Consider the following 27,666-nt stretch of genomic DNA (forward strand, 5'->3'; position numbering starts at 1 on the left):
TATCTCTTTGGAAAAATGTCTGTTTACGTATTCTGCCCATTTTTTAACTGGGTTATTTATGGGTTTGTTTGTTTTTTAAGTTAAATTGTATAAGTTTTCTTATATGTTTTAGATACTAACTCTTTATCATATATGCTATTTACAAATATCTTCTCCCATTAAATAGGTTGTATTTTAGTGTTATTGATAGTTTCTTTTCTATGCAGAAGCTTTTTATTCTGATGTAGTCCAAATAGTTCACTTTTGCTTTTGTTTCCTTTGCTTTAGGAGACATATTTAGAAGAATGCTGTTATGGCTGATGGAAAAAACAAACTTTCTTGTATCTTCATGACAGTAGGTATTTTAACAAGTTGGGAAGACAGTGCTCTCAGAAGTTAGACTTCTACCTTCTTACAGAAACTAGGAGATAGGGCTACTATTTTCTTCTATGTTTACATTTTAAGGATGGCTCTCAGATCCTTGAGGAAGAAAAAAAATGCCTGGTTTGTAAAACTGACAAGAAAGTTGGGGAAGATTTATATACATTTCAAAGGAGCAAGGAAAAAGTTTACATTGAGAAGTGTTCTAAAGTAAATGCTCTAAAGAGAGAGAGATCAAGGGCCTAGAGACAGAAAGAAGCCTACCTAAAATTTGGTCAAGCAATGGGAAAGGGTAAGACTGTCTTGATCACATATACAATTCTTTTTCCTATTGAGACCTGTTTCTGTTTCTCTGTCATTTCATTAGGTTATCCCAGTTAGTGAGAGGGAAGACAAAATTTGAAAAGGATGGTTATTTTATAGACTTTCACTATAGAAATATCTATAAACATGTTTCTTGCCTTTAGTTATTGAGAACCCACAGTTTATAAATTACCATTAAGTAATATGAAGAAACAGAGTATATAGGATGTTCTCTAACTTGAATTCCCTAATCATATATTTTCATACTAGTTGGTGACTGCGATAGTTTTAATATTACAAGATCGGAGATAATAATAGGTGGACAAGTAATTGAGCTTTGTCTAAAATCTTGCCAAAGGCTCTCTGTTATCACATATGGAACCTGCGCAATCACTTGGCTTTAACAAAAATTTCTCAGAGACACATGCTTCATTCATCTCAACATTATCTACTCTATGGAAGTCTTTAAAGATACCAAAAAGAAAGATAATTAGAAATATAGATCATTATAGTCTTAGATAATGTCAAGTTCTATTAAATCATTTTACAGATGAAGAGGAGATGGAAAAAGGAAAAATGAGATGGTCCAGAGTCCCAGGATTACCTGAAGGACTTTAGCCACATCACTAAACCCTATCACTAAGCTCTGTCATTATTGCTTCAAATGGCAGAAGGTACATATGATTTAAATCCGTCCGAAGAGTTGTTAAGCACTTGATTTAAAAACATTTCTTAGGTAATTATGGACAAGAATAAAAATAAAGATGGAGAAAAATTGGTACATACCATAAAATAAAATTCCACACGTGGTTGAGACATTTGCCAGGAACAATCACCTTTTAATTGTTAAAATTTTACTTTGACCATATTGTAATGAATATTACATTTTATCAGATGTTTTAAAATGTAATTTGCCCACGTGTCCTATAATTATTTATTGAGTGTGACCAAAGGTGGGTATGAAGAATACTCTAATCTTATATGTTGAGGAAGAATAGTTTTTAGTACCATTTTAGAGAAACAAGTCACTTTGAGTGACCCCTTTTTATATAGGTCTTGACTGCTCTTAATTTGAATTGAATGGATAATTAGCAGGCAGAATTACCTAGAGAAAACAAGCTATTTTCAGTTCTCCAGTGGGAATTAGCTAGTAGGGATTCAGCCTAGTGTGCAGAACATCTCATTCAAATTATTGTTAACTTAGAAATGTCTTATGTATCATCATGAAATGGTACTGTTTAAAGACATTTCTGGGGGTATGGATTAAATAGAGCATTTAATGATAAAACAAAAGAACAAAGTGACATGATATGGATGTAAACATAAGCAACCTTTTTGCTATGAGCATGCTTTTGTTGCTTCTTATTGGTAACTCTGCCTTTCCATTTCTTTTTAAGTTTATCGTATAGAGATGTAAGTAATAAAACTGAGGCTGAACAGAAAATTGTTTTAACTGAGCCAAAGGCAGAGTGCATCTTCGAGTAAACTTCAAATGTAATCCAGGAAATTAATTCCAAGATGTCTCACATGATGGCATTGATTTTGGTTTTAAAGCAAAACAAAATCTTTACAATGTATGAAATGACTGGAATCTAGTTGCATAATTAGATAATAATGGGGAGAAAATGTTCCATGATTTTTGATACTGAAAAGAGGTGATCAGAAGTGCAATGCCTGTGTCAGGAGATGACAACTATATTATTTCACCTTGTACATGTTCAAGGTGGTTTCTAGGTAAAACAAAAATAAGTTTTAGATGATTCATTGAGTGTTTTCTTACATGATCTGTGTTAAGTAAATTTAAAAATATTCTGTAATTCCTGATGCATATATTAGTTTAAAGGGAATAGCGAAGATAATTATAATATCTACCTTTGAGGATAGGTGTGAGGATTTGTATCTCAACTGTGCTGTGTATGTATATACACATATATTCACACATGCTTGTCTTGGCTGTTCTTAATTTGAATTGAATAGATAAGTAACTGGCAGAAAGGGGGGGAATATCTGGAGAAAATAAAGTATTTTCATTTCTCCAGTGGGATTTAGATAGAGGACATTTAGCCTACTGTGTTGGTTTTATGTAAATGTATATGCATATATACATGTATATATATGTATACATATATAGTGCCTAGTTCAATGTCACAATATCTGTGACATTAAATAAATGGTAGCTTCTTATTATTGTTTATGTCAGTACTATAAAATCTATCAAAAATCTAAATATTATTCCTATTTGGCTTTGATATATAGTCCTTATTATACAAATATATAAATACACATGTATATTTATATATATACAGAAACATATAAATAGATTTTTACTATAAAAGATTCAAAGATTCAAATATAAAAGTAAACTGTGGAAGTTTTTTTTTCTTCCTCTTCCAGCCTGCTTTCATCCTTAGTGAATACCACTCTGAAGACTAGTGTAGGTTTTTCTGCTATGCATTTATTAATATAAACATAAATATAAATATAAGTGAAGGGCTTATATACCTTTATATTTTTACCTATAAGAGATCATGGTATATATATTTTGGGGCAACTTCTGTATATCAATCTGTAAATTTTGGTGATATTTCCATGACTGTGCATATTAGGCATACCTCATTTTTTCTCAAAGGCTCCAGAACATCCCATGATGTGGATGTACCATATATTATATAATCATCCATCTTTTGATCAACAGCTTGGTCATTTGCAATATTGAGCAATTATAAACAAGTCTGTAATTAACATTCTTTTAGAACCTTTGTGCACTTGTATTTCTGGGGTTTATATTTCTAAATGTAAAATTTCCCACTCAAATGCACAGTTTTAAAGTCTATTAGGTACTGCAAAGTTATATTTCCAGAAACTTAATGGATATATGTTCTACCATCTGTATGAGTATGCTTACTTCCCCTACATCCTTGCTCCTTGTATGGCTATTACATATTTTTATTATGCTATATACATAGTAGAGAAAGGCCAATAGGATTCTTGACATCATGGAAGATGAGAAACCTATAGGAGCTATTCCATGGTCTTCTGGACAGGCCGGGGCATTACAAAATGACTGGTGGCATTAAATCCTCTTAAACATTTTGCTGCAAACACTACCACAGAATCTCTTAGAACTTACAAAGCTTATAGAACTTTATAAACTTCTGAAGTTTTCCTAAGAAAGTTGCTCTTAAAGAAATCCGTCCTAAAAGATTATCATCTACTGTTTGTTTTCAGATTTATTACATACATTTCCCATTGTTTTTATTATTTTTGTCTTTATTCTCACATCAAGAAAGCTTTATGCCTCCACTAAAACTACAAAGTATTTGAAGAATGTTAATACTTGCTTTCCCATATTTTCTAGGTAATACATGAAATTTTGATTGAAGTAATTAATGTGGTAAGAATGATCTGTTATCTAGATAAAATAATCACATGAAACATTTAAAAATTTAGATTTGCTTAATTCTGTGATAGTTAACATACAGTGTTATATCAGTTTCAGGTATATAATATAGTGATTCAGCAATTCCATTTTTACTCAGTGCTCATCAAGATAAGTATACTAAAACCTTCAGTTTTCTTTCACAGCATTCTTAGAAAGTTTTTATAGTATTATATTATCGATGACCATTTTCCCCACACTTTTTAAAAAATCAATATGTTAAAGGATGAATTCAAACAAGTAGTTATAAAGCAATTTGTTCTTTGTAATGTTATTTTCTTTTTTTTTTTAAAGATTTTATTTATTTATTTGACAGACAGATTACAAATAGGCAGAGAGACAGTCAGAGAGAGAGAGAGGAGGAAGCAGGCTCCCTGCTGAGCAGAGAGCCTGATGCAGGGCTCGATCCCAGGACACTGGGATCATGACCTGAGCCGAAGACAGGCTTTAACCCATTGAGCCACCCAGGTGCCCCTGTAATGTTATTTTCATTCAGGCAATATTTATCTATATCTTTTAAGATATAGAATTATTGATGGTAGAATGGAAACAGTTTATATTTCTTTATCCAATATTTCATATGAAGTAGGACTGGGGGAAAAAATTTGAGCAATAAAAGTAAATCAGCATTTACTGAGCATCTACTATTTGCCTGACACAATGATCTAAAATCCATCTTTTCCCATATGCATATAGGAGTATTAGCTGACAATTTACTTAATGTATTGTTATATAAATACAGACAGTTGTATATTCTTGTATTGTAAAATTTTCTAAAATGTAATAGAGAAATCAAGAATGTCTAGTTCCTTGGCAGATGCATGTTTACTAATTGAAAATAAAATCTTCTTTATTGATTTTTTTAAATGATGAATTATGCCAAAGAGCTCAGAGAAGTCATACATATTTCAACTAGATTTAAAAAAAAAATGCCTCAGTAGGCCAAGAAAGACAGATTTCTGCATTTTCATACATGCTTGGCTCATCCTAAATTACAGCAATGTTTCATTACCACCAAAATTCTCAAGATAAAAATTCGTAGCACAACTGCTTGCTAAGCAAAAGAAAAAACATAAATTGTATCTGTGCTGAGCAAATGGATTTGGAAACTGACTTTTATTTGGCTTCCCGCTCCCCTTGCAGAACAAAGTTTTTGCTGATTCTGTTGAGGATCTGGCTAAGGTCAAGCAGATAATCTGATTGACAATGAACTGATCTAAAAAATGGTATACCAAAATAGATGTTCTCTGTTTTGTAAACAGCAGTGATTCTTTTAACCTCACCAGTTTTGATCTGGAAAACCAACTTCTCACCACAGTTCCTTTTTCTAAAAACAAAATTGTAGTTTCTCTTTTTCAAAGAGGCCCAATAATCCACCTATAATTATTTTATTACAATAAAATTATGAAAAGTTATGTAGAAGTCTTTTCACTTAGAAATAATCACTTAAAATAAAACATATGCCCATTTCAAACTGTCCAGTAAAGCTAATTTAAATGACTGACGTGTTCCTTGCATTTCCCTCAAAAAATGCACTTCCTGTTTTTTTTTTTTGTTTTTTTTTAACATGTGGGTTACCTAAAGTTTGCGAGAAGTCAAGTAACCCACATTTATTTTCAGGAACTTCCATCCCTCTTCATTTATTTTCTCACATAGTAATTGCTAGTTCCCACAAATAGATTTTTATGATTCTACTGCTTTCATCTCTCATATTTTTGTGTATTCAATATACACATTCCCAAGACCTGCTGCAAATTTTGTTTCTAGTGTTGCCAGAGAGAGGAAAGCAAAGCAGATGCTACGTGCCTTCTTTTATATATACTGCATTATCCATTTTTTTGAATGATTATCGTTTTAGATTACCTGTTTAAGGTTATTCTTGTGCCTACCTATACTTTGCATTTTGACTTTGTGAAGAAGGAGTTGGAAACTCATGGTCAATGAAAATTTGACAGTCATGTAATATTCAGCTTCTAGTGATAGCTATGTTTATTGTCTTTATATAAATAATTTCTACTAATGTAATGCAAACTGGTTCCAACATATAGGATTGAATACATGTTTACTCTCACTCCTTCCCTAAAGTCTACTAAAATGTAAACAAAGAGATTTTGTAAAGGTATAAAATGTCAAGGACAGATAGAACAGAGGTGACAAAGAAAGCAATGACATTTTGAGACTATAAAGCAGAAAAAGTAAATCACACACACACACACACACACACAATTTAATCTTCCTTTCTTGTTCAATTTTTCTTCTTTATACTTATTACTTGGCTCTGCCTAGTGCCTGAGTCTCAGCCAGAACCGACTCTGCATGAACTGTTAGGACATAATTTCCCAGTAGAAGTGGAGCATGTGTTACCATGTCCTAGAATCTGAATCTTCCTCTTCCCCAGTGAAGATCCAGTTGGTAGAGGTTCAATTTGAATATTAGCTCATGATGTTATCTTCCAAATAGTCTATAAAGTTTGTAATGATGTTCCTGTAAATCTGTGTCTTCCTGGATACTCATAATGGGAAGTTTGGAGGCTTTTTTAGTTCACTGCCATTTAGCCAGGAAGACTAGAAAGCTTTCTTCTTGTTATACATTTTTGATTTTGTGCTTTAAACTTTTATACTAGATCAAGTTTAATAGGATATCCTTCTTCCAACTTTTAAATAAAACAATCTTGGCCAACAGAACATGAGCAGAACTGATGTATGGAATTCTGGGCAGAACTCTTAAAGGGAAGTAATATTCTGGTCCCTTCCTATTCTGTGTATGCTGAGTGAAATACAGATAGGGTTTTGCAGTATCTCCAAACCAGTCAACCTATAAATGTTGGAAAAATAAGAGGAAGGAACCTGAATCTATAATTATTTTGCAGATACACATTATGCTAGGAAAATAAAATGACTTATTTTAGTTGTGTTATTTTGGTTCTCTGTTATAATTTGTATGAAATGAATTGTGTCCTCCCAAAATCCATGTGTTGAAGCTCTAATCCGAAGTCCAACTGTATTGGAGAAAGGGCCAATAAGGAGGTTATAAAAGTTAAGTAAGGTCATGAGGATGGGATTGTAACCTGATCACACTTGTGTCCTCAAGACTAAGAAGAGACACCAAATCTCTCTTTTCCTCTCTTCAGGGGAAAGGTAATGGGAGTACACAATGAGAAGGCAGCCATCTGCCAGCCAGGAAGAGAGGCTTCACTAGAAATCAGAGTTGAACTTGGACTTCCAGACTTCAGAACTGTGAGAATGTGAAAAAATAACTTTCTATTGTTTAAGCACCCCAGTCTGTGGTATTACGTTATAGCAACATGAGCTGACTAATACATAATCTAAACCTAAAGATTAAGTAATGTGAAATTTGGTTCTGAAAAGTGGGATGTGGCATATAACAAAACCTAAGTTATGTTGGATTGGATCTATAGCCAAGTTCTAGCAACAGGACACTTACATTGCATAGTTGCAAAACTGATATTCTCGTTCATAACATAACAAAACAGTGTGTTTATTGTCTGTAGCTCTCAGCATATTGTTGGAGTAACCCAAGAAGTTGGTATGTGTTTTCTGTTTCTTGCCATCTTCAGCAGACAGAAAAGGAAGGGAATATAGCTCTCCAAGGGATGTTCTTTCTGATTTCAAACTTGAATTTGAATAAGATTCGGGTAATATATGACCTTGCAGCATTGAAAGATGCCTTTACTTTCCCCAGAGTAGAAGCAGATATAAGGGATAGCTTTGAAGAAACAGCTTTGGAGGATAAGCCAATGCTTCCAAACTTTTCTGAAATAGTTCTATGAACCAGTGGGAAGCAACTCAGAATTAAAGTTGCAGTTGAAATTGTTGCCTTTCATCCAAGCCTGTTGTTTAAAGATGGTCTCAAGGGATCATACATTAAGTTGTGGGCATGGGAGGAGGATTAGTCATAATAAAGGGACCAGAAAATAAAATAATGCAATTTTCAGGAATAAAATTTATGCCTAGATGAGATCATTGTCTGTGGTTACTTCTATAGGAAACTGACAAACAGAAGTGAAATACAATAAATTTTAAGAGTATAACATTACCAAACAAAAGACAAGCAAGTTCTAGCAACTGTGTGGTTGTTAAAATTCTTAAGTTCTAACAGTTCCAAACCCATACCTACAGAAATACTTATAAACTCCAAAGAAGGGCATGACTCCCAATGACATTTTCAGATGGTATCCCACAAAATATAGGAAAAAGAAGAATCACATAGAGGTCAGGGACTACTAGGTTAGTTAGTTCCTACAACAGACTAGAACCAAGGGCTGTCAGATGGACCAAACAAGGAATTTTCTTTCTTTTTTTTTTTTTAAGAATTTTATTTATTTATTTGACAGAGAGAGATCACAAGTAGGCAGAGAAGCAGGCAGAGAGAGAGAGAGGAAGAAGCAGGCTCCCTGCCAAGCAGAGAGCCGGACGTGGGACTCGATCCCAGGACCCTGAGATCATGACCTGAGTTGAAGGCAGCGGCTTAAGCCACTGAGCCACCCAGGTGCCCCCAAGGAATTTTCTTTCTTGTAAGGACAGGGAAGTCTATACAAATTCTGTTTGTAAGATTCAATATTTGCAAAAAACCCCTATTGATTGCTATATGCACCCCATTAATCTCATTAGAACAATAGTGTTTGATTGTAGTTTTTCTGTTCCCATTCCATAATTCTATACTGGTTGTGAAGAAGAAAAATAAACTGCTTTTTAATCTGAAGTTTTAATTCATGGATGGAACATAAAGAGCCACATATGGGCCTTTGAAAGGAATGCACATTGCCCTGGGACCCTTAACTTTGAGCTAAATGCAGTAACAGGATGTAATTCTGTGTGGGAAATGGCATACATGGGCAATTGTTAATTGTCCTTCAATATCCACCCTCTATTTTGATTTGTAATAGAAAGATTCATCTTTACCTAGACACATAGCTAAGTGGCTGACCAAAAGAGAGCTAAATTTCCAGAAAACTCTTGATCTGTGACAGGCTCTCACTCTGGCTAACTTCTAGATTGTTAATTTAAAACAAAAAGGAGTTGTATTTATGGGTAGTGCTTTGATCCTAATAAAGTGCACACAGCACAGACTCCACTGGTATGATCTTCTCCAAACCCATCCATGTTGATGCAAAAATTGGGTATCCATCCTTTCTGATGGCTGAATAATATTCCAGTGTGTATATGGACCACATATTCTTTATCCATTCATCTGTTGAAGGGCATCTTGGCTCTTTCCACAGTTAGCTATTGTGGACATAGCTGCTATGAATCGTGAGGAGAATATGGCCATTCTTTTCATTCCATCTGTATCTGTGAGGTAAATACCAAGTACTGTAATTGCCAGATCACAGAGTAGCTCTATTTTTAATTTTTTGAGGAATTTCCATACTCTTTTCCAAACTGACTGCACCAACTTGCATTCCCACCAACAGTTTAAGAGGGTTCCCCTTTCTCCACATCCTCTCTGACATTTGTTGTTTCTTGCCTTGTTAATTTTTGCCAATCTAACTGGTATACAGTGGTATCTCAATGTAGTTTTAATTTAAATTTCCCTGATGGCTAATGATGGTGATGAACAATTTTTCATGTGTCTGTTAGCCATCAGTATGTCTTCTTTGGAGAAGTGTCTGTCTATTTCTTCTGCCCATTTTTTGACTTGATTGTTTTTTGGGTGTTGAGTTTGAGAAGTGCTTTATAGGTCTTGGATATCAGCCCTTTGTCTATAGTGTCATTTGCAAATATCTTCTATATTGCCTCTTTGTTTTGTTGTTTGTTCCCTCTGCTGTGAAGAAGCTTTTGATCTTGATGAAGTCCCAAAAGTTCATTTTCGCTTCTGTTTCTTTTGCCTTTGGAGAAGTGTCATGAAAGAAGTTGCTGTGGCCAATGTCAAAGTGGTTACTGTCTGGTTCTTCTCTAGGATTTTGATGGATTCCCGTCTCACTTTGAGGTCTTTCATCCATTTCACATTTATCTTTGTATATGGTGTAAGAGAATGGTTGAGTTTCATTCTTCTACATATAGCTGTCCAATTTTCCCAATACCGTTTATTGAAGAGAATGTCTTTTATCTGTTGGATATCTCTTCCTACTTTGTTGAAGATTAGTTGACCATAGAGTTGAGGGTGGATCCATATCTGGGCTTTTTACTCTGTTCCATTGGTCTATGTGTCTGTTTTTGTGCCAGTACCATGTTGTCTTGGTGATCACAGCTTTGTAATAAAGCTTGAAATCAGGCAACGTGTTGCTCTCAGCTTTGTTTTTCTTTTTCAACATTTCCTTGGCAATTTGGGGTCTTTTCTGGTTCCATACAAATTTTAGGATTTTTTGTTCCGGCACTTTGAAAAACGCGGTGCAATTTTGATCAGGATGGGATTGAAAGTATTTATTTCTCTGGGCAGCATAGACATTTTAACAATGTTTATTCTTCTGATCCATGAGCATGGGTTGTCTTTCCATCTTTTTGTGTCTTCTTCAATTTCTTTCATGAGTGTTCTGTAACTCCTAGAGTATAGATCCTTTACCTCTTTCATTAGGTTTATTCCAAAGTATCTTATAGTTTTTGGTGCTATTGTAAATGGAATAGATTCTCTATTTTCCCTTTCTACCTTTGTTAGTGTATAAGAAGGCAACTGATTTCTGTGCATTGATTTTTGTACCCTGATACATTACTGAATTGCTGTATGAGTTCTAGCAATTTGTGGGGGGAGAGTCTTTTGGGTTTTCCATGTAAAGTATCATGTTGGGGTACCTGGGTGGCTCAGTGGGTTAAAGCCTCTGCCTTCGGCTCGGGTCATGATCCCAGGGTCCTGGGACCAAGCCCTGCATTGGGCTCTCTGCTCAGCAGGCAGCCTGCTTCCTCTCTCTCTCTCTGCCTGCCTACTTGTGATCTCTATCTGTCAAATAAATCAATAAAATCTTAAAAAAAAAAGTATCATGTCATCTGTGAAGAGAGACAGTTTGACTTCTTCATTGCCAATTTGAATGTTTTTTATTTCTTTTTGTTGTCTGATTGCTGTTGCTAGGACTTCCAGTACTATGTTGAACAATAGTGGCAAGAGTGGGAATCCTTGTCATGTTCCTGATCTCAGTGGAAAGGCTCTCGGCTTTTCCCCATTGAGAATGATATTCACTGTGGGTTTTTCATAGCTGGATTTTATGAAGTTGAGGAGTGTTTCCTCTATCCCTATACTCTGAAGAATTTAATCAGAAAAGGGTGCTGTATTTTGTCAAATGCTTTTTCTGCATCAGTTGAGAGGACCATGTGGTTCTTCTCTCTTCTCTTACTGATTTCTTCTATCACATTGATTTACAAATGTTGAACCACCTTTTCATCCCAGATATAAATCCCACCTGGTTATGGTGGATAATCTTTTTAATGTACTGTCTAATCTTATTAGCTAGGATCTTGTTGAGAATCTTGGCACCCATATTCATTAGGGATATTGGTCTGAATTTCTCCTTTTTGATGGAGTCTTTGCCTGGTTTGGGGATCAAGGTGATTCTGGCCTCACAGAATGAGTCTGTAAATTTTCCTTCTGTTTCTCTTTCTTGAAACAGCTTTAGGAGAATAGGTATTATTTCTTCTTTGAATATTTGGTAGAATTCCCCAGGGAATCTGTGAGGCCCTGGGCTCTGTTCTTTGGAAGGTTTTCAATCACTGCTTCTATCTCATATACTAGTTATTGATCTATACAGGTTGCCAATTTCTTCTTGTTCTAGTCTTGGAAGTTTATGCATTTCCAGGAGTGCTTCCACTTATTCTATGTTGTTTAACTTATTGGCATATAGCTGTTGATAGTAATTTCTGATGATCGTTCTTATTTCTTTGGTATTAGTCATGATCTCTCTCCTTTCATTCATAATTTTATTAATCTGGGCCCTTTCTCTTTTCTTTTGGGTTAGTTTGGCCAGTGGTTTATCAATCTTATTAATTCTTTCAAAGAACAATCTTCTAGTTTTTGTTGTGTTCTACAGTATCTCTGGTTTCTAATTCACTGATCTCTGCTCTAATCTTAATTATTTCTTTTCCTTTGTCTTGGTTTGGCTTAATTTGTTGTTGATTCTCCAGTCCTTTAAGGTGTAAAGAAAGTTTGTGTATTCAGGATTTTCCTTTTTTTTTGAGGGAGGCTTAGATGGCTATATATTTCCCCCTTAGGACCACGTTTGCCATATCTCATAGGTTTTGGATCAAAGCATTTTCATTCTCATTGGTTTCCATGAATTGTTTAAGTTCTTTGATTTCCTGGTTGTCCCAGACATTCTTGGGCAGGATGGTCTTTAGCTTCCAAGTGTTTGAATTTCTTCTAAACTTTTTCTTGTGACTGAGTTCCTTCAAAGCATTGTGGCCTGAGAATATGCAGGCAATAATCTCAATCTTTTAGTATCAGTTGAGACCTGATTTGTGACTCAGTATGTGGTCTATTCTGGAGAAAGTTCCATGTGGGCTTGAGAAGAATGAGTATTGTGTTGTTTTAGGGTGGAATGTTCTGTATATATCTATGAGAGCCATCTGGACCAGTGTGTCATTCAAAGCTCTTATTTCTTTTTTGATTTTCTGCTTAGAGGATCTGTCTATTGCTGAGAGTGTAATGTTGATCCCCTACAATTAACATATTCGTATCAATATGTCTCTTTATTTTGATTAACAGTTGGCTTATGTATTTGGCTGTTCCCATGTTGGGGGGATAGATATTTATAATTGTTAGGTCTTCTTTTTGGATAGACCCTTGAAAAATGAAGTAGCATCCTTCTGTGTCTCTGACTACAGTCTTTAGTTTAACATCTAACTTGCCTGATATGAGAATCACTACCCTAGCTTTCTTTTGAGGTCTGATGGCATCAAAGATGATTCCCTATCCTGTCACTTTCAGTCTGAATGGATCTTCAGGTTCAAAATGAGTCTCTTATAGACAGCATATGGATGGGTCCTGTCTTTTTATCCAGTCTGCAACCCTGTGCTATTTTATGGAAGCATTTAGGCCGTTCATGTTGATAGTGTTGATTGAAAGACAAGTTTTTATTGATATCATGTTGCCTGTGAGGTCCTTTTTTCTATAGATTGTCGTTGCAAATTTCTGTTCTACATCACTCTTGTGGTCTTTCTTCTTTTACAGAACCCCCCTTAATATTTCTTGCAGGGCTGACTTGGTGATCACAAATTCTTTCAGTCTTTGCCATTCCTGGAAGCTCTTTATTTCTCCATCCATTCTAAATGACAGCCTTGCCAGATAAAGTATTCTTGGCTGCATGTTCTTCTCATGTAGTGCCCTGAATATGCTTTGCCAGCCCCTTCTGGCTTGCCAGGTTTCTGTGGACAGGTTTGAAATTAGTCTGATGTTTTTCCCTCTGTATGCAAGGAATCTCTTCCCCCTAGCTGCCTTCAAGACATTTTCTCTGGATTTAAGATTCACAAGTTTCACCATCACATGTCTGGAGTTTGCTCTACCCTCATTGATCTCCAGGGGGGTGGGGGTCCTCTCTGCCTCTAGGACATGAACACTTGTTTCATTCCCCAGGTCAGGGAAATTCTCAGCTAGGATTTGCTCAACCATATCTTCTAGGTCCCTCTCTCTCTCCACCCCTTCAGGAATCCCAATAATTCTGACATTGGAATCTTTCATGGCATCATTTATTTCTCTAATTGTGTTTTCATGGATTCTAGGCTATTTGTTCCAGGCCTCCTCCTGATCCTTCTTTTCTATCAGTTTGTCTTCTAGATCACTAATTCAATCTTCTGCTTCTTTTACCCTGTAAATGTTAGGGTATCTAGATTAGATTGGATCTCATTGATAGCATTTTTAAGTTCTGTCAGATAAGCTCTCACTTCTGCCTTTAAAGAATCTATGTTACTACTAATGGTTTTCCCCAACCTAGCTATTGTCTGCATAACAGTTACCCTGAATTCTATTTCCAATATCTTGCTTACGTCCATATCCATTAGTTCAGTGGCAGAGGTCACAGTCTCTGAATTTTTCCTCTGTTGGGGGTTCCTCCGCTTAGTCATTCTGGTAAGAGGTGGTTGAGGGAATGTGCAGAGTCCAAACTATTGACCACAATCCAAGCAAGATGCACATTTTTTATAGGGACTTTAGGGTTCTTGGCCTCTTGTTCTTTCAGCCAGTCTTCTTGGGGGAGGAGCCTGCCATGCTGTTACTCAGGCAACCCTGTTTGGGCAGAGTTGCTTTGCCCCTTGTGGTGGGGGTTGGGCTCAGTGAAAACTGGCTTTAGGGGTCTTTTGTCCTCTGGGGGCTTTCTCTTGTGGGTTTCTGTGTCCTTTCCAAGAGTCAGAGCAGAAACAATTGTGTCCAAACTTGTGTCTCAGAATAGAGAGATCACAAACCTTTCTCCAGAAAGCCCTCCAGCTCACACTGACTCTGTTTTTGTCTGTGCTGCTAAAAACTCCAGCAACCTAAGTTGTGTGCTCCATAGCAGCTTCCAGGTCCAGGCACATCTCTGCCCTTTGTGCTTCTAAAATTGCCAGCTGTCCCCATTTCACAATGCCACCCACCCCCACCACAGCTCTAGGTTTCAGGCTGGGGGGGCTGCTCTAAAGTCCTTTCCCTGTGGCTACTGGTCTGTGGTCTGAGAGTCTGTGCCTGGGCCCCAGCATGGGACGCTTTTGTGCTTCTGTGTTATTTCACCTTCCTGGTGCCAGTGCTTATGGCAGCTCCCTGCCCCTTCTGTTTATCTTCCAATACCTGCCCACAGAATTACGGCTCCCCACTTCATACCTTGAAAACAGCTGCCAGAGTTATTAGGTTGGTATAGATCCTGATATATCTTTTTACATCTCAGGCTGATTTTGTGGGTGTTCAGAGTGGTCTGGCAGCTATCTAGATCAATTCAAGGGACTGTTGAAATAGTTTGAAATAGTTTCCCTACTCCTCTGCCATCTTGGCCCTAGTCTGTTTTGAAGACAATATAAAAATGTGAACAATTTCATTAAAGTTTTATATTAATTGCATGTCAAATGATACATTTTAGATAAATTAGGTCAAATAAAACAGAAAAGTTATTAAAGTAACTTTCCCTGTTTCTGTGTATCTTTTAAATGTGGTTACTAGAAATTTAAATTGCATATTGTGACTGGCATTCTATATCTACTGGACATTACTGCCCTGTAACTTGAATGATGTCTACTGAATATTGTGATTGGAAACCCTAACTCTGCCTCCTTTGCCCTCTTTTTACCATCTGACTGGTTGAAATGAGGACTTGGAGTGGCCATTTTAGATTACATGTCAGGATTAACATGATAGAGATGTTAGAGTAACCAGCCAGAGGAAGTATGAATACATCACAGCATTTTAGGACTGAGCTGAGATACTAACTTGAGAGTTTTACATGACAGAGATAAATTTCTATCCAGTTTAAAATATTGCCTTTTAAATTTATATTACCTAAAGCTAATGTCACTCTTAACAAAAATAACTGAGACACAGAATGAAATATAGTTTTCTGGACTTGCTCAGATAAAGTAACAAAGGAAGCACAAAGACAACCCAGAGCATGAATATACAGTGGCTGTCTTATGTGTTTTAACACAAAATTATTTACAAATATAGGTTTAATTTCTTATTTATACATTAATACTTGATAATGTGGGAATAATGTTACAATCAATAAATGATCATTAAAATAATGACTTTTTTTGATTCACCAGCCCGTGCTTGCTCTATTCTTCTATTTCCCCTATTTTTACATAGTTAATTTAATTTGAAATAAATTATTCTAATATTCTTATTCTTTCTTAGCATCCACAATAAAATTTTCACTGAGAATTATTCACAAAGAAATAAAAAATGTGATGAAAGTGATGATGTAATTAAACATCAATTCAGACCTATATTTACATGTAATTGTGAATATTTCCAAATTTTACCTTAATTATCTACTCTGATGTGTGGGCTAGCACATCTTTCCTATCTAGAAAGAAAATCTGTGCTCTAGGATCCTTTCAGAGTTTATGATTTTTGAGTTCTCTGCCACCAAATATTTACTAAAATTCTAGTTTATTTATTCAATTAACAAACATTTAAGTTTCTACTCAATTCCTTTTCCAGATGCAAGGGACCCAGATAGCTTATTTTCTTACTATTGGTGGATATACAATATAAGCAAATGAAATAACTTTCATATCCTTTTAATGGAAGTCAGAAAGAATGTCCACTAAAAGACTGATATTTAATTATAAGATTATACAGTACCATGGAACCAGAAAAGACCTCGAATAGCCAAAGGGATATTGAAAAAGAAAGCCAACATTGGTGGCATCACAATTCCGGACTTCAAGCTCTATTACAAAGCTGTCATCATCAAGACAGCATGGTACTGGCACAAAAACAGACACATAGATCAATGGAACAGAATAGAGAGCCCAGAAATAGACCCTCAACTCTATGGCCAACTAATCTTCGACAAAGCAGGAAAGAATGTCCAATGGAAAAAAGACAGCCTCTTCAATAAATGGTGTTGGGAAAATTGGACAGCCACATGCAGAAAAATGAATTTGGACCATTTCCTTATACCACACACCAAAATAGACTCAAAATGGATGAAGGACCTCAATGTGAGAAAGGAATCCATCAAAATCCTTGAGGAGAACACAGGCAGCAACCTCTTCGACCTCTGCCGCAGCAACATCTTCCTAGGAACAACACCAAAGGCAAGGGAAGCAAGGGAAAAAATGAACTATTGGGATTTCATCAAGATCAAAAGCTTTTGCACAGCAAAGGAAACAGTTAACAAAATCAAAAGACAACTGACAGAATGGGAGAAGATATTTGCAAATGACATATCAGATAAAGGACTAGTGTCCAGAATCTATAAAGAACTTAGCAAACTCAACACCCAAAGAACAAATAATCCAATCAAGAAATGGACAGAGGACATGAACAGACATTTCTGCAAAGAAGACATCCAGATGGCCAACAGACACATGAAAAAGTGCTCCATATCACTCAGCATCAGGGAAATACAAATCAAAACCACAATGAGATATCACCTCACACTAGTCAGAATGGCTAGAATCAACAAGTCAGGAAATGACAGATGCTGGCGAGGATGCGGAGAAAGGGGAACCCTCCTCCACTGTTGGTGGGAATGCAAGCTGGGGCAGCCACTCTGGAAAGCAGCATGGAGGTTCCTCAAAATGTTGAAAATAGAACTGCCCTATGACCCAGCAATTGCACTATTGGGTATTTACCCTAAAGATACAAACGTAGTGATCCAAAGGGGCACGTGCACCCGAATGTTTATAGCAGGAATGTCCACAATAGCCAAACTATGGAAAGAACCTAGATGTCCATCAATAGATGAATGGATCAAGAAGATGTGGTATATATACACAATGGAATACTATGCAGCCATCAAAAGAAATGAAATCTTGCCATTTGCGACAACATGGATGGAACTAGAGCATATCATGCTTAGCGAAATAAGTCAAGTGGAGAAAGACAACTATCATATGATCTCCCTGATATGAGGAAGTGGTGATGCAACATGGGGGCTTAAGTGGGTACGAGAAGAATAAATGAAAGAAGATGGGATTGGGAGGGAGACAAACCATAAGTGACTCTTAATCTCACAAAACAAACTGAGGGTTGCTGGGGGGAGGGGGTTTGGGAGAAGGGGGTGGGCTTATGGACATTGGGGAGGGTATGTGCTTTGGTGAGTGCTGTGAAGTGTGTAAACCTGGTGATTCACAGACCTGTACCCCTGGGGATAAAAATATATGTTTATAAAAAATAAAAATTTATAAAAAAAATAAAATAAAATAAAATAATTAAATAAAAAAAAATAAAAAATAAAAAAAAAATAAAAAATTAAAAAAAAAAAAAGATTATACAGTACCTCCCTTTCTCCCATATCTTATGTCACACAAGTAGGGCTCCATTGTAATAACAGTGCCTTATGCTGCTGAATCTGGCCTCAGGCCAAAATCCTATGTATGATTATTTTTTTCAGGCCTGACCATAGGCAGTCACATAGACTGTAATTTTATCCAGCAGTCCTCCTCATCCTGGAAGGCTGCCCTCCCTCAAACAGATTGCATTCAGCCCCCTTGGCTGGCCATGCTTTTATGTATTTCTATATTCCCAGCTTTGGTTTTAAAGGCCTATTTCATGGGGATCCTTAGCCAAGCCTTTCTAAGGCATCTCTGCCTAGACCTCCTTATGAGAGGATAGACCCTCCATTCTGACTCAGTAGTTGGGACTTTCCCACTACTATCCACTTCTTTGGTTCTCCCCCCAGCCAATGCACCCTTTGATACCAATCCCCTGATTCTCAGTCCATTAAACAGAAGGAGACTTTTGTTCAGGCCATTTTTTCTTCCTAACTGATACAGCTAACCATTATCTAGCACCATTTATGGGGGGAAAAAATGGAACATTCAGGAAGTTGGCATTTTCTCCTATTTAACCTGTTTTTTTTTTGTTGTTGTTGTTGTTTTGGGGCTTTTTTATGCTGTAACAGTAGGTAATTAAAAGCTTGACTTTGCTATCGCTTATTGTCTTAATTGGCTACTGTGACACCTAGCATAATAGCTCGGCTCCCAGCTCAGCTCAGTTCTTAATACACAACTAAAAGAGCTGCAAGACACTGACACTGAGAAAGAGTTCTTAGGGAAGCTCAAAGACAACAGAAAATACAAGAACACTAGAAGAATTTGAACCTTCGGCCAAGAGTTAGAGCAAGCATTAAATACAGCCCAATTACTAACCAGATAAAACCTCACACCAATGGCCTATTTATCTCAGTTTCTACTACCTGATACATTATGTCTGGGTGTTCTAGAAGGCAAGAAAAAAATGTAATTTGAAGAGATAAAATATCAGAAACAGATTTAGATATGATGCAGCTGTTGGAATTATCAGAGCATTTAAAATAACAATGGTTATTTTAACAGATAAAGTAGAGAATGTTCAAGGCAAGCTATAATGTAAGCATAGATATGGAAACTGTAAGAATGAATCAAAAGCAAATACTTGAAGTCAAAAACACTGTAAAAGAAATTAAAGAATGCCTTCGGGGTTATCAACAGACCTGGCATGACTGAGAAAATATCTTTAAACTTCAAATTTTAATAGAAACTTCTCAAACTAAAATGCAAAAAAAGAGAAGACTGAACAAAGTCAAGACAAGAACTTCAAATAATTATGGGACCATTTCAAAAGGTTCGGCATAAACATAACTGGAATACTAGAAGGAGAAAATAGAACAAAGCAGAAGAATTATCTAAACAAACAATGACCAAGAATTTTTGAAAATTAATTACAGCAAACTACAGATTCAGGAAGTTCAGGACTATAACACTGTTTTCATGCATCTAGTTTGCCTGATTTATACTGACTTAATCATTTTTAGCTTCCCCCTGTTTTCTTTAACCTTAGAGTTTCTTTACTTGTTCTTATTCTAAATATGCAAATGATGTAATCTTATATTTATACTCTTGACCATTAGAGCTTCTTTTTCTCAATACTTAATCCTGCTGTTAATGCTTATAATCTTTACCTCTTGCATTGTATCCTTTTATCATACTCTTTCTTCACTCTTATTATTTTTAATGTCACTGATTTCATATATTTGTTCTGCTCTATTTAAATTGGTGTAAAAATCTTTAAATTGTGCTTGAATTTCCGATTTGTATTATTTTAATATGATAACTTTTATTTTATTTTTTTAAAAGATTTTATTTATTTATTTGAGAGAGAGAGAGTGAGTGGGAGAGACAGAGAGAGAATCTGAAGGGGACTCCATGCTGAGCACAGAGCCCCACATGGGGCTTGCTCCTGTGACTGCAAGATCATGACCTGAGCTGAAACTAAGAGTCAGATGCTCAAACTACTGAGCTGAGCAACCCTTAATGTAATCACTCTTAATTGTTTACTCCTAATTTATTCTAACTTTCTTAGTATTGGACTCTTCATCTTTCATTATTTTAAAATTCTTCTTTCTTTTGTAAGGACATTCTTAGTTAAAAAAAAAAAAAATCTTCTTTCCAATCACCATAAACAGAATATAATAAAAAGCCTTTAGCCTTTATTCATTTTGTTTTTCATTAATTCAACAAGTATTTATTGATAAGGCACTAGCTACTCAGTGATTTGCATTTTTTCATATATTAGGGAGACACTCATGAAAAATATAGAATTCCCTCTTCATTTAAAGTTTATGTTCTAATGTATATTTGTGTGAGTAAGATGGGAGAGTGAGGTGGTCTCAGAAATAAAAAAGCAGGGGCGCCTGGGTGGCTCGGTGGATTAAGCCTCTACTTTTGGCTCAGGTCATGATCACAGGCTCCTGGGATCAAGCCCCACATTGGCCTTTCTGCTCAGCTGGGTTCCTGCTCTCCCCACCCCCACCCCCACCTGCCTCTCTGCCTACTTGTGATCTCTCTCTCTCTCTGTCAAATAAACAAATAATCTCTCTCTGTGTCAAATAAACAAATAAAATCTTTAAAAAAATAAAAAAGCAAATAAATAAAATAACCATGGTGTGTTCTCATAGTGAACATTTCTAAGAAGGAAATAAAATAATTTGATAGATGGGAATCGGGATTTAGGAGTGCTTTGCATTGAGTGGTCAAGGGTAACCTCTTTTACAGAATGAAAAGACCAGAATGAGAAAATGAGACAAAAAACTGAGAAATATAAAATTCTAGGTAGAGACAACTGTGAGGAGGCCCTTAGGTTGTAAATATCCTCATGTTTTCAGGCAACAGAAGGCAGATAGGAAAATGAATAAATGCTGAATGAGGGGCAGGCAAGAGATTAGACAAACGTGGTCACATGCCTGGTCAAAAAAAGTTTTATCAGATATCATCGTAAGTTTTGAGTTTTGTTATTAATATAGTGACAAGCCTTTCAAAGTTCTAATTAACCCTAAAAACAATCTCTCTGCCTGCCATGTAGAAAATGAATTAGATGCAAGAGTGGACAAAGGAAATGTATTCAGTAGCTCACGTTTGAGGTTTTGGTGACTTGTACTAGGGAAAAAGAAATGGAAAAGTGAGACATGGACAGGTTCAAGATGTTTCTTTTTAAGTAAAACTTGTAGCATTAGATGGTGGATTAGCTGTGAGAGGAAAGATGAAATAAAAAATAATGAGTGGACTTGGGGCTTGTAAGTAGGTAGAATAATTGTGCCATTTACTGAGCTAGGGAAAACCATATGAGAGGCAGGGGTTATCAAATTCTGTTTTGAATATTCTAAGTATGGGATGCTTGTATATACCCAAGTTCAAACCTAATGTAGGTTTTTGGAAATATATGTTTGGGGCTCAGAGGAGATACCTGAGCAAATGAAGATAAATATTTTAGATTCATCAGCACTGTTAGCTGCTGTGATGCTGTGTAAAATCGACACAAAAATGATCAGATTTGGCTTCAGGGATATATTATCATTGGCTTTTGAAAGTTCAATGACTGGACGGTGGCTGAATGTGGTTTGGAGTGAGTGAAGGAGTAAAAGTTGAGTTGAGGAAGTTAAGACAGTAAGGATAGAGTTGTGTTGATGAGAAGTATAGGATTGGAGTCAGAAGAATGGAGATAAGGGAAATACTAAAATATATTCATCTTCTGATGGAGAGAAATAGATGATGCAGAAGACAGCATAGAACAAAACATCTGAGAAGGTGAGGGGGACCAGGTACTAGAGCAAAAATGAAGGGGTTAACGTCGAAAGCAGCAGGTATATTCCTCTGATTTTGATAGAAATGAGCAAAAACAAAAGTATGTGATGAAGATAGATTTGTTCTTTGACACCAAGAAATTAAAATAGCTTCTTAGGGTTTACTTTTATTTTTTTATTAACATATCTGTGTTGTGACCAATTAATATTCATAGGAGAAAGGGAGTGATAGAAATTCAGGATAGAGAAGAAAACATTGTAGGATTTACAGGGATGATTGTCTTTTTGAAGCTTGTGAGCATAAATTTAAATGATCACTAACAATGTTTATGTGATCTTTTTGGTAGTGTTCAGATGCTAATGTGAGGTATAAGGAACTCTGACTTTTTTAATATGAAGTTTCTTTTATTCTCCCAGGTAGCCACAGTGAGGAAAAAAAATAGGGTAAGGGAGTTGAAGGAGTTTGCATCAGATGTGGTAACAAGCACTGTAATGTTAGGCGCAACAATGCATAACAATGATCTTTAATGTACTTCCAATGGTACCTGTCATGCTTTGGACACCTAAAATGTATCATTCTCAGTGATTTAGTGTACTGGAAACCTTTCTACAAAGCATTAATTGCTCTGTGTATCTACTTAATTTTGTATTAGAAGTATGAGGTTCATATCATCCGTCATCATCTTTTTATAAAACTGCTGTGTATTTAAATATATGCACATTATTTATATACAAAAATATTTACTAGATTTGAAGCATTTAGTGTGAGGCCCCCGTTATGGACTTGACTGATTACTTGGGGGTAATGGGAAACAGAGGTTAACAGTTTAGCTTACTAAGAGAAAAATCTGGGTTGAGAAGTAGCTGGGTTCTACTGAATCTTTATCATTATAGTCAAATTTAATCTCTCCAAGCATGAATTTCCTTACATATATAATTATCTATAAGAAAGATTACATGAAATACGCTATAGCCTGAAGCCTAACTTATGTAAGTTTAGCACAATGCACATAAGTTATTGTTTTTACAAACAAAGGCAGAAAAGTCTTAGAACACGTATCTTGATTGCCCATGTTCAGTTTGCTATAACTTGATCTAAATAGATTCATCTGGGACGCCTGGGTGGCTCAGTTGGTTAAGCGGCTGCCTTCACCTCAGGTTATGATCCCAGCGTCCTGGGATCCAGTCCCAGATCAGGCTCCTTGCTCAGCGGGGAGCCTGCTTCACCCTCTGCCTCTGCCTGCCACTCTGTCTGCCTGTGCTCACTCTCTCTGACAAATAAATAAATAAAATCGTTAAAAATAAATAAATAAATAAATAAATAGATTCATCTGATAGAATATTTGAAGGCTAAATTTAGTATAAATATTCAAAAAATTTCCTTGCCAAGGTAATGAGTTTAATTATATTCTTTTTTTTTTTAATACAATTTTTTATTTTTTATAAACATATATTTTTATCCCCAGGGGTACAGGTCTGTGAATCACCAGGTTTACACACTTCACAGCACTCACCAAAACACATACCCTCCCCAATGTCCATAATCCCACCCCCTTCTCCCAAACCCCCTCCCCCCAGCAACCCTCAGTTTGTTTTGTGAGATTAAGAGTCACTTATGGTTTGTCTCCCTCCCAATCCCATCTTCTTTCATTTATTCTTCTCGTACCCACTTAAGCCCCCATGTTGCATCACCACTTCCTCATATCAGGGAGATCATATGATAGTTGTCTTTCTCTGCTTGACTTATTTCGCTAAGCATGATACGCTCTAGTTCCATCCATGTTGTCGCAAATGGCAAGATTTCATTTCTTTTGATGGCTGCATAGTATTCCATTGTGTATATATACCACATCTTCTTGATCCATTCATCTATTGATGGACATCTAGGTTCTTTCCATAGTTTGGCTATTGTGGACATTGCTGCTATAAACATTCGAGTACATGTGCCCCTTTGGATCACTACGTTTGTATCTTTAGGGTAAATACCCAATAGTGCAATTGCTGGGTCATAGGGCAGTTCTATTTTCAACATTTTGAGGAACCTCCATGCTGTTTTCCAGAGAGGTTGCACCAGCTTGCATTCCCACCAACAGTGTAGGAGGGTTCCCCTTTCTCCGCATCCTCGCCAGCATCTGTCATTTCCTGACATGTTGATTTTAGAAATTCTGACTGGTGTGAGGTGATATCGCATTGTGGTTTTGATTTGTATTTCCCTGATGCCGAGTGATATGGAGCACTGTTTCATGTGTCTGTTGGCCATCTGGATGTCTTCTTTGCAGAAATGTCTGTTCATGTCCTCTGCCCATTTCTTGATTGGATTATTTGTTCTTTGGGTGTTGAGTTTGCTAAGTTCTTTATAGATTCTGGACACTAGTCCTTTATCTGATATGTCGTTTGCAAATATCTTCTCCCATTCTGTCAGTTGTCTTTTGATTTTGTTAACTGTTTCCTTTGCTGTGCAAAAGCTTTTGATCTTGATGAAATCCCAATAGTTCATTTTTGCCCTTGCTTCCCTTGCCTTTTGCGTTGTTCCTAGGAAGATGTTGCTGCGGCTGAGGTCAAAGAGGTTGCTGCCTGTGTTCTCCTCAAGGATTTTGATGGATTCCTTTCGCACATTGAGGTCCTTCATCCATTTAGAGTCTATTTTTGTGTGTGGTATAAGGAAATGGTCCAATTTCATTTTTCTGCATGTGGCTGTCCAATTTTCCCAGCACCATTTATTGAAGAGGCTGTCTTTTTTCCATTGGACATTCTTTCCTGCTTTGTTGAAGATGAGTTGACCATAGATTTGAGGGTCTATTTCTGGGCTCTCTATTCTGTTCCATTGATCTATGGGTCTGTTTTTGTGCCAGTACCATGCTGTCTTGATGATGACAGCTTTGTAATAGAGCTTGAAGTCCAGGATTGTGATGCCACCAACGTTGGCTTTCTTTTTCAATATCCCTTTAGCTATTCGAGGTCTTTTCTGGTTCCATATAAATTTTAGAATTATTCGTTCCATTTCTTTGAAAAAGATGGATGGTACTTTGATAGGAATTGCATTAAATGTGTAGATTGCTTTAGGTAACATAGACATTTTCACAATATTTATTCTTCCAATCCAGGAGCATGGAACATTTTTCCATTTCTTTGTGTCTTCCTCAATTTCTTTCATGAGTACTTTATAGTTTTCTGAGTATAGATTCTGTATCTCTTTGGTTAGGTTTATTCCTAGGTATCTTATGGTTTTGGGTGCAATTGTAAATGGGATTGACTCCTTAATTTCCCTTTCTTCTGTCTTGCTGTTGGTGTAGAGAAATGCAACTGATTTCTGTGCATTGATTTTATATCCTGACACTTTACTGAATTCCTGTATAAGTTCTAGCAGTTTACTAGTTTATCTAATACATATATTTTTTTTCTTTTTTATATTTTTCTTAGGTGTTTTCTTTTTTAAAAAAATTCTTTTTTTTTCTCTTTTTTCTTTTTTTTTATTGTTTCCTTTTTGAACCACTTTTTATCTCCTTTCTCCCCCCTCACGATTTTGGATCTCTTCTAATTTGGTTAAAGCATATTTTCCTGGGGTTGTTGCCACCCTTTTAGTATTTTACTTGCCCCTTCATATACTCTTATCTGGACAAAATGACAAGACGGAAAAATTCAACACACAAAAAAGAACAAGAGGCAGTACCGAAGGCTAGGGACCTAATCAATACAGACATTGGTAATATGTCAGACCTAGAGTTCAGAATGACAATTCTCAAAGTTCTAGCCGGGCTCGAAAAAGGCATGGAAGATATTAGAGAAACCCTCTCGAGAGATATAAAAGCCCTTTCTGGAGAAATAAAAGAACTAAAATCTAACCAAGTTGAAATCAAAAAAGCTCTTAATGAGGTGCAATCAAAAATGGAGGCTCTCACTGCTAGGATAAATGAGGCAGAAGAAAGAATTAGTGATATAGAAGACCAAATGACAGAGAATAAAGAAGCTGAGCAAAAGAGGGACAAACAGCTACTGGACCACGAGGGGAGAATTCGAGAGATAAGTGACACCATAAGACGAAACAACATTAGAATAATTGGGATTCCAGAAGAAGAAGAAAGAGAGAGGGGAGCAGAAGGTATACTAGAGAGAATTATTGGGGAGAATTTCCCCAATATGGCAAAGGGAACAAGCATCAAAATTCAGGAGGTTCAGAAACGCCCCTCAAAATCAATAAGAATAGGCCCACACCCCGTCACCTAATAGTAAAATTTACAAGTCTCAGTGACAAAGAGAAAATCCTGAAAGCAGCCTGGGAAAAGAAGTCTGTAACATACAATGGTAAAAATATTAGATTGGCAGCTGACTTATCCACAGAGACCTGGCAGGCCAGAAAGAGCTGGCATGATATTTTCAGAGCACTAAATGAGAAAAACATGCAGCCCAGAATACTATATCCAGCTAGGCTATCATTGAAAATAGAAGGAGAGATTAAAAGCTTCCAGGACAAACAACAACTGAAAGAATTTGCAAACACCAAACCAGCTCTACAGGAAATCTTGAAAGGGGTCCTCTAAACAAAGAGAGATCCTACAAGTGGTAGATCAGAAAGGAACAGAGACCATATACAGTAACAGCCACCTTACAGGCAATACAATGGCCCTAAATTCATATGTCTCAATAGTTACCGTGAATGTTAATGGGCTAAATGCCCCTGTCAAAAGACACAGGGTATCAGAATGGATAAAAAAACAAAACCCATATATGTTGCCTCCAAGAAACACATTTTAAGCCCGAAGACACCTCCAGATTTAAAGTGAGGGGGTGGAAAAGAATTTACCATGCTAATGGACATCAGAAGAAAGCAGGAGTGGCAATCCTTATATCAGATCAATTAGATTTTAAGCCAAAAACTATAATAAGAGATGAGGAAGGACACTATATCATACTCAAAGGGTCTGTCCAACAAGAAGATTTAACAATTTTAAATATCTATGCCCCCAACGTGGGAGCAGCCAACTATATAAACCAATTAATAACAAAATCAAAGAAACACATCAACAACAATACAATAATAGTAGGGGACTTTAACACTCCCCTCACTGAAATGGACAGGTCATCCAAGCAAAAGATCAGCAAGGAAATAAAGGCCTTAAACGACACACTGGACCAGATGGACATCACAGATATATTCAGAACATTTCATCCCAAAGCAACAGAATACACATTCTTCTCTAGTGCACATGGAACATTCTCCAGAATAGATCACATCCTCGGTCCTAAATCAGGACTCAACCGGTATCAAAAGATTGGGATCATTCCCTGCATATTTTCAGACCACAATGCTCTAAAGCTAGAACTCAACCACAAAAGGAAGTTTGAAAAGAACCAAAATACATGGAGACTAAACAGCATCCTTCTAAAGAATGAATGGGTCAACCGGGAAATTAAAGAAGAATTGAAAAAAATCATGGAAACAAATGATAATAAAAATACAACGGTTCAAAATCTGTGGGACACAACAAAGGCAGTCCTGAGAGGAAAATATATAGCGGTACAAGCCTTTCTCAAGAAACAAGAAAGGTCTCAGGTACACAATCTAACCCTACACCTAAAGGAGCTGGAAAAAGAACAAGAAAGAAACCCTAAGCCTAGCAGGAGAAGAGAAATCATAAAGATCAGAGCAGAAATCAATGAAATAGAAACCAAAAAAACAATAGAACAAATCAACGAAAGTAGGAGCTGGTTCTTTGAAAGAATTAATAAAATTGATAAACCCCTGGCCCGACTTATCAAAAAGAAAAGTGAAAGGACCCAAATAAATAAAATCATGAATGAAAGAGGAGAGATCACAACTAACACCAAAGAAATACAAACAATTATCAGAACATACTATGAGCAACTCTACGGCAATAAATTTGACAATCTGGAAGAAATGGATGCATTCCTAGAAACATATAAACTACCACAA

This window comes from Mustela nivalis (assembly GCF_964662115.1).
Source record: "Mustela nivalis genome assembly, chromosome: 7".
NCBI classification, from domain to species: domain Eukaryota; kingdom Metazoa; phylum Chordata; class Mammalia; order Carnivora; family Mustelidae; genus Mustela; species Mustela nivalis.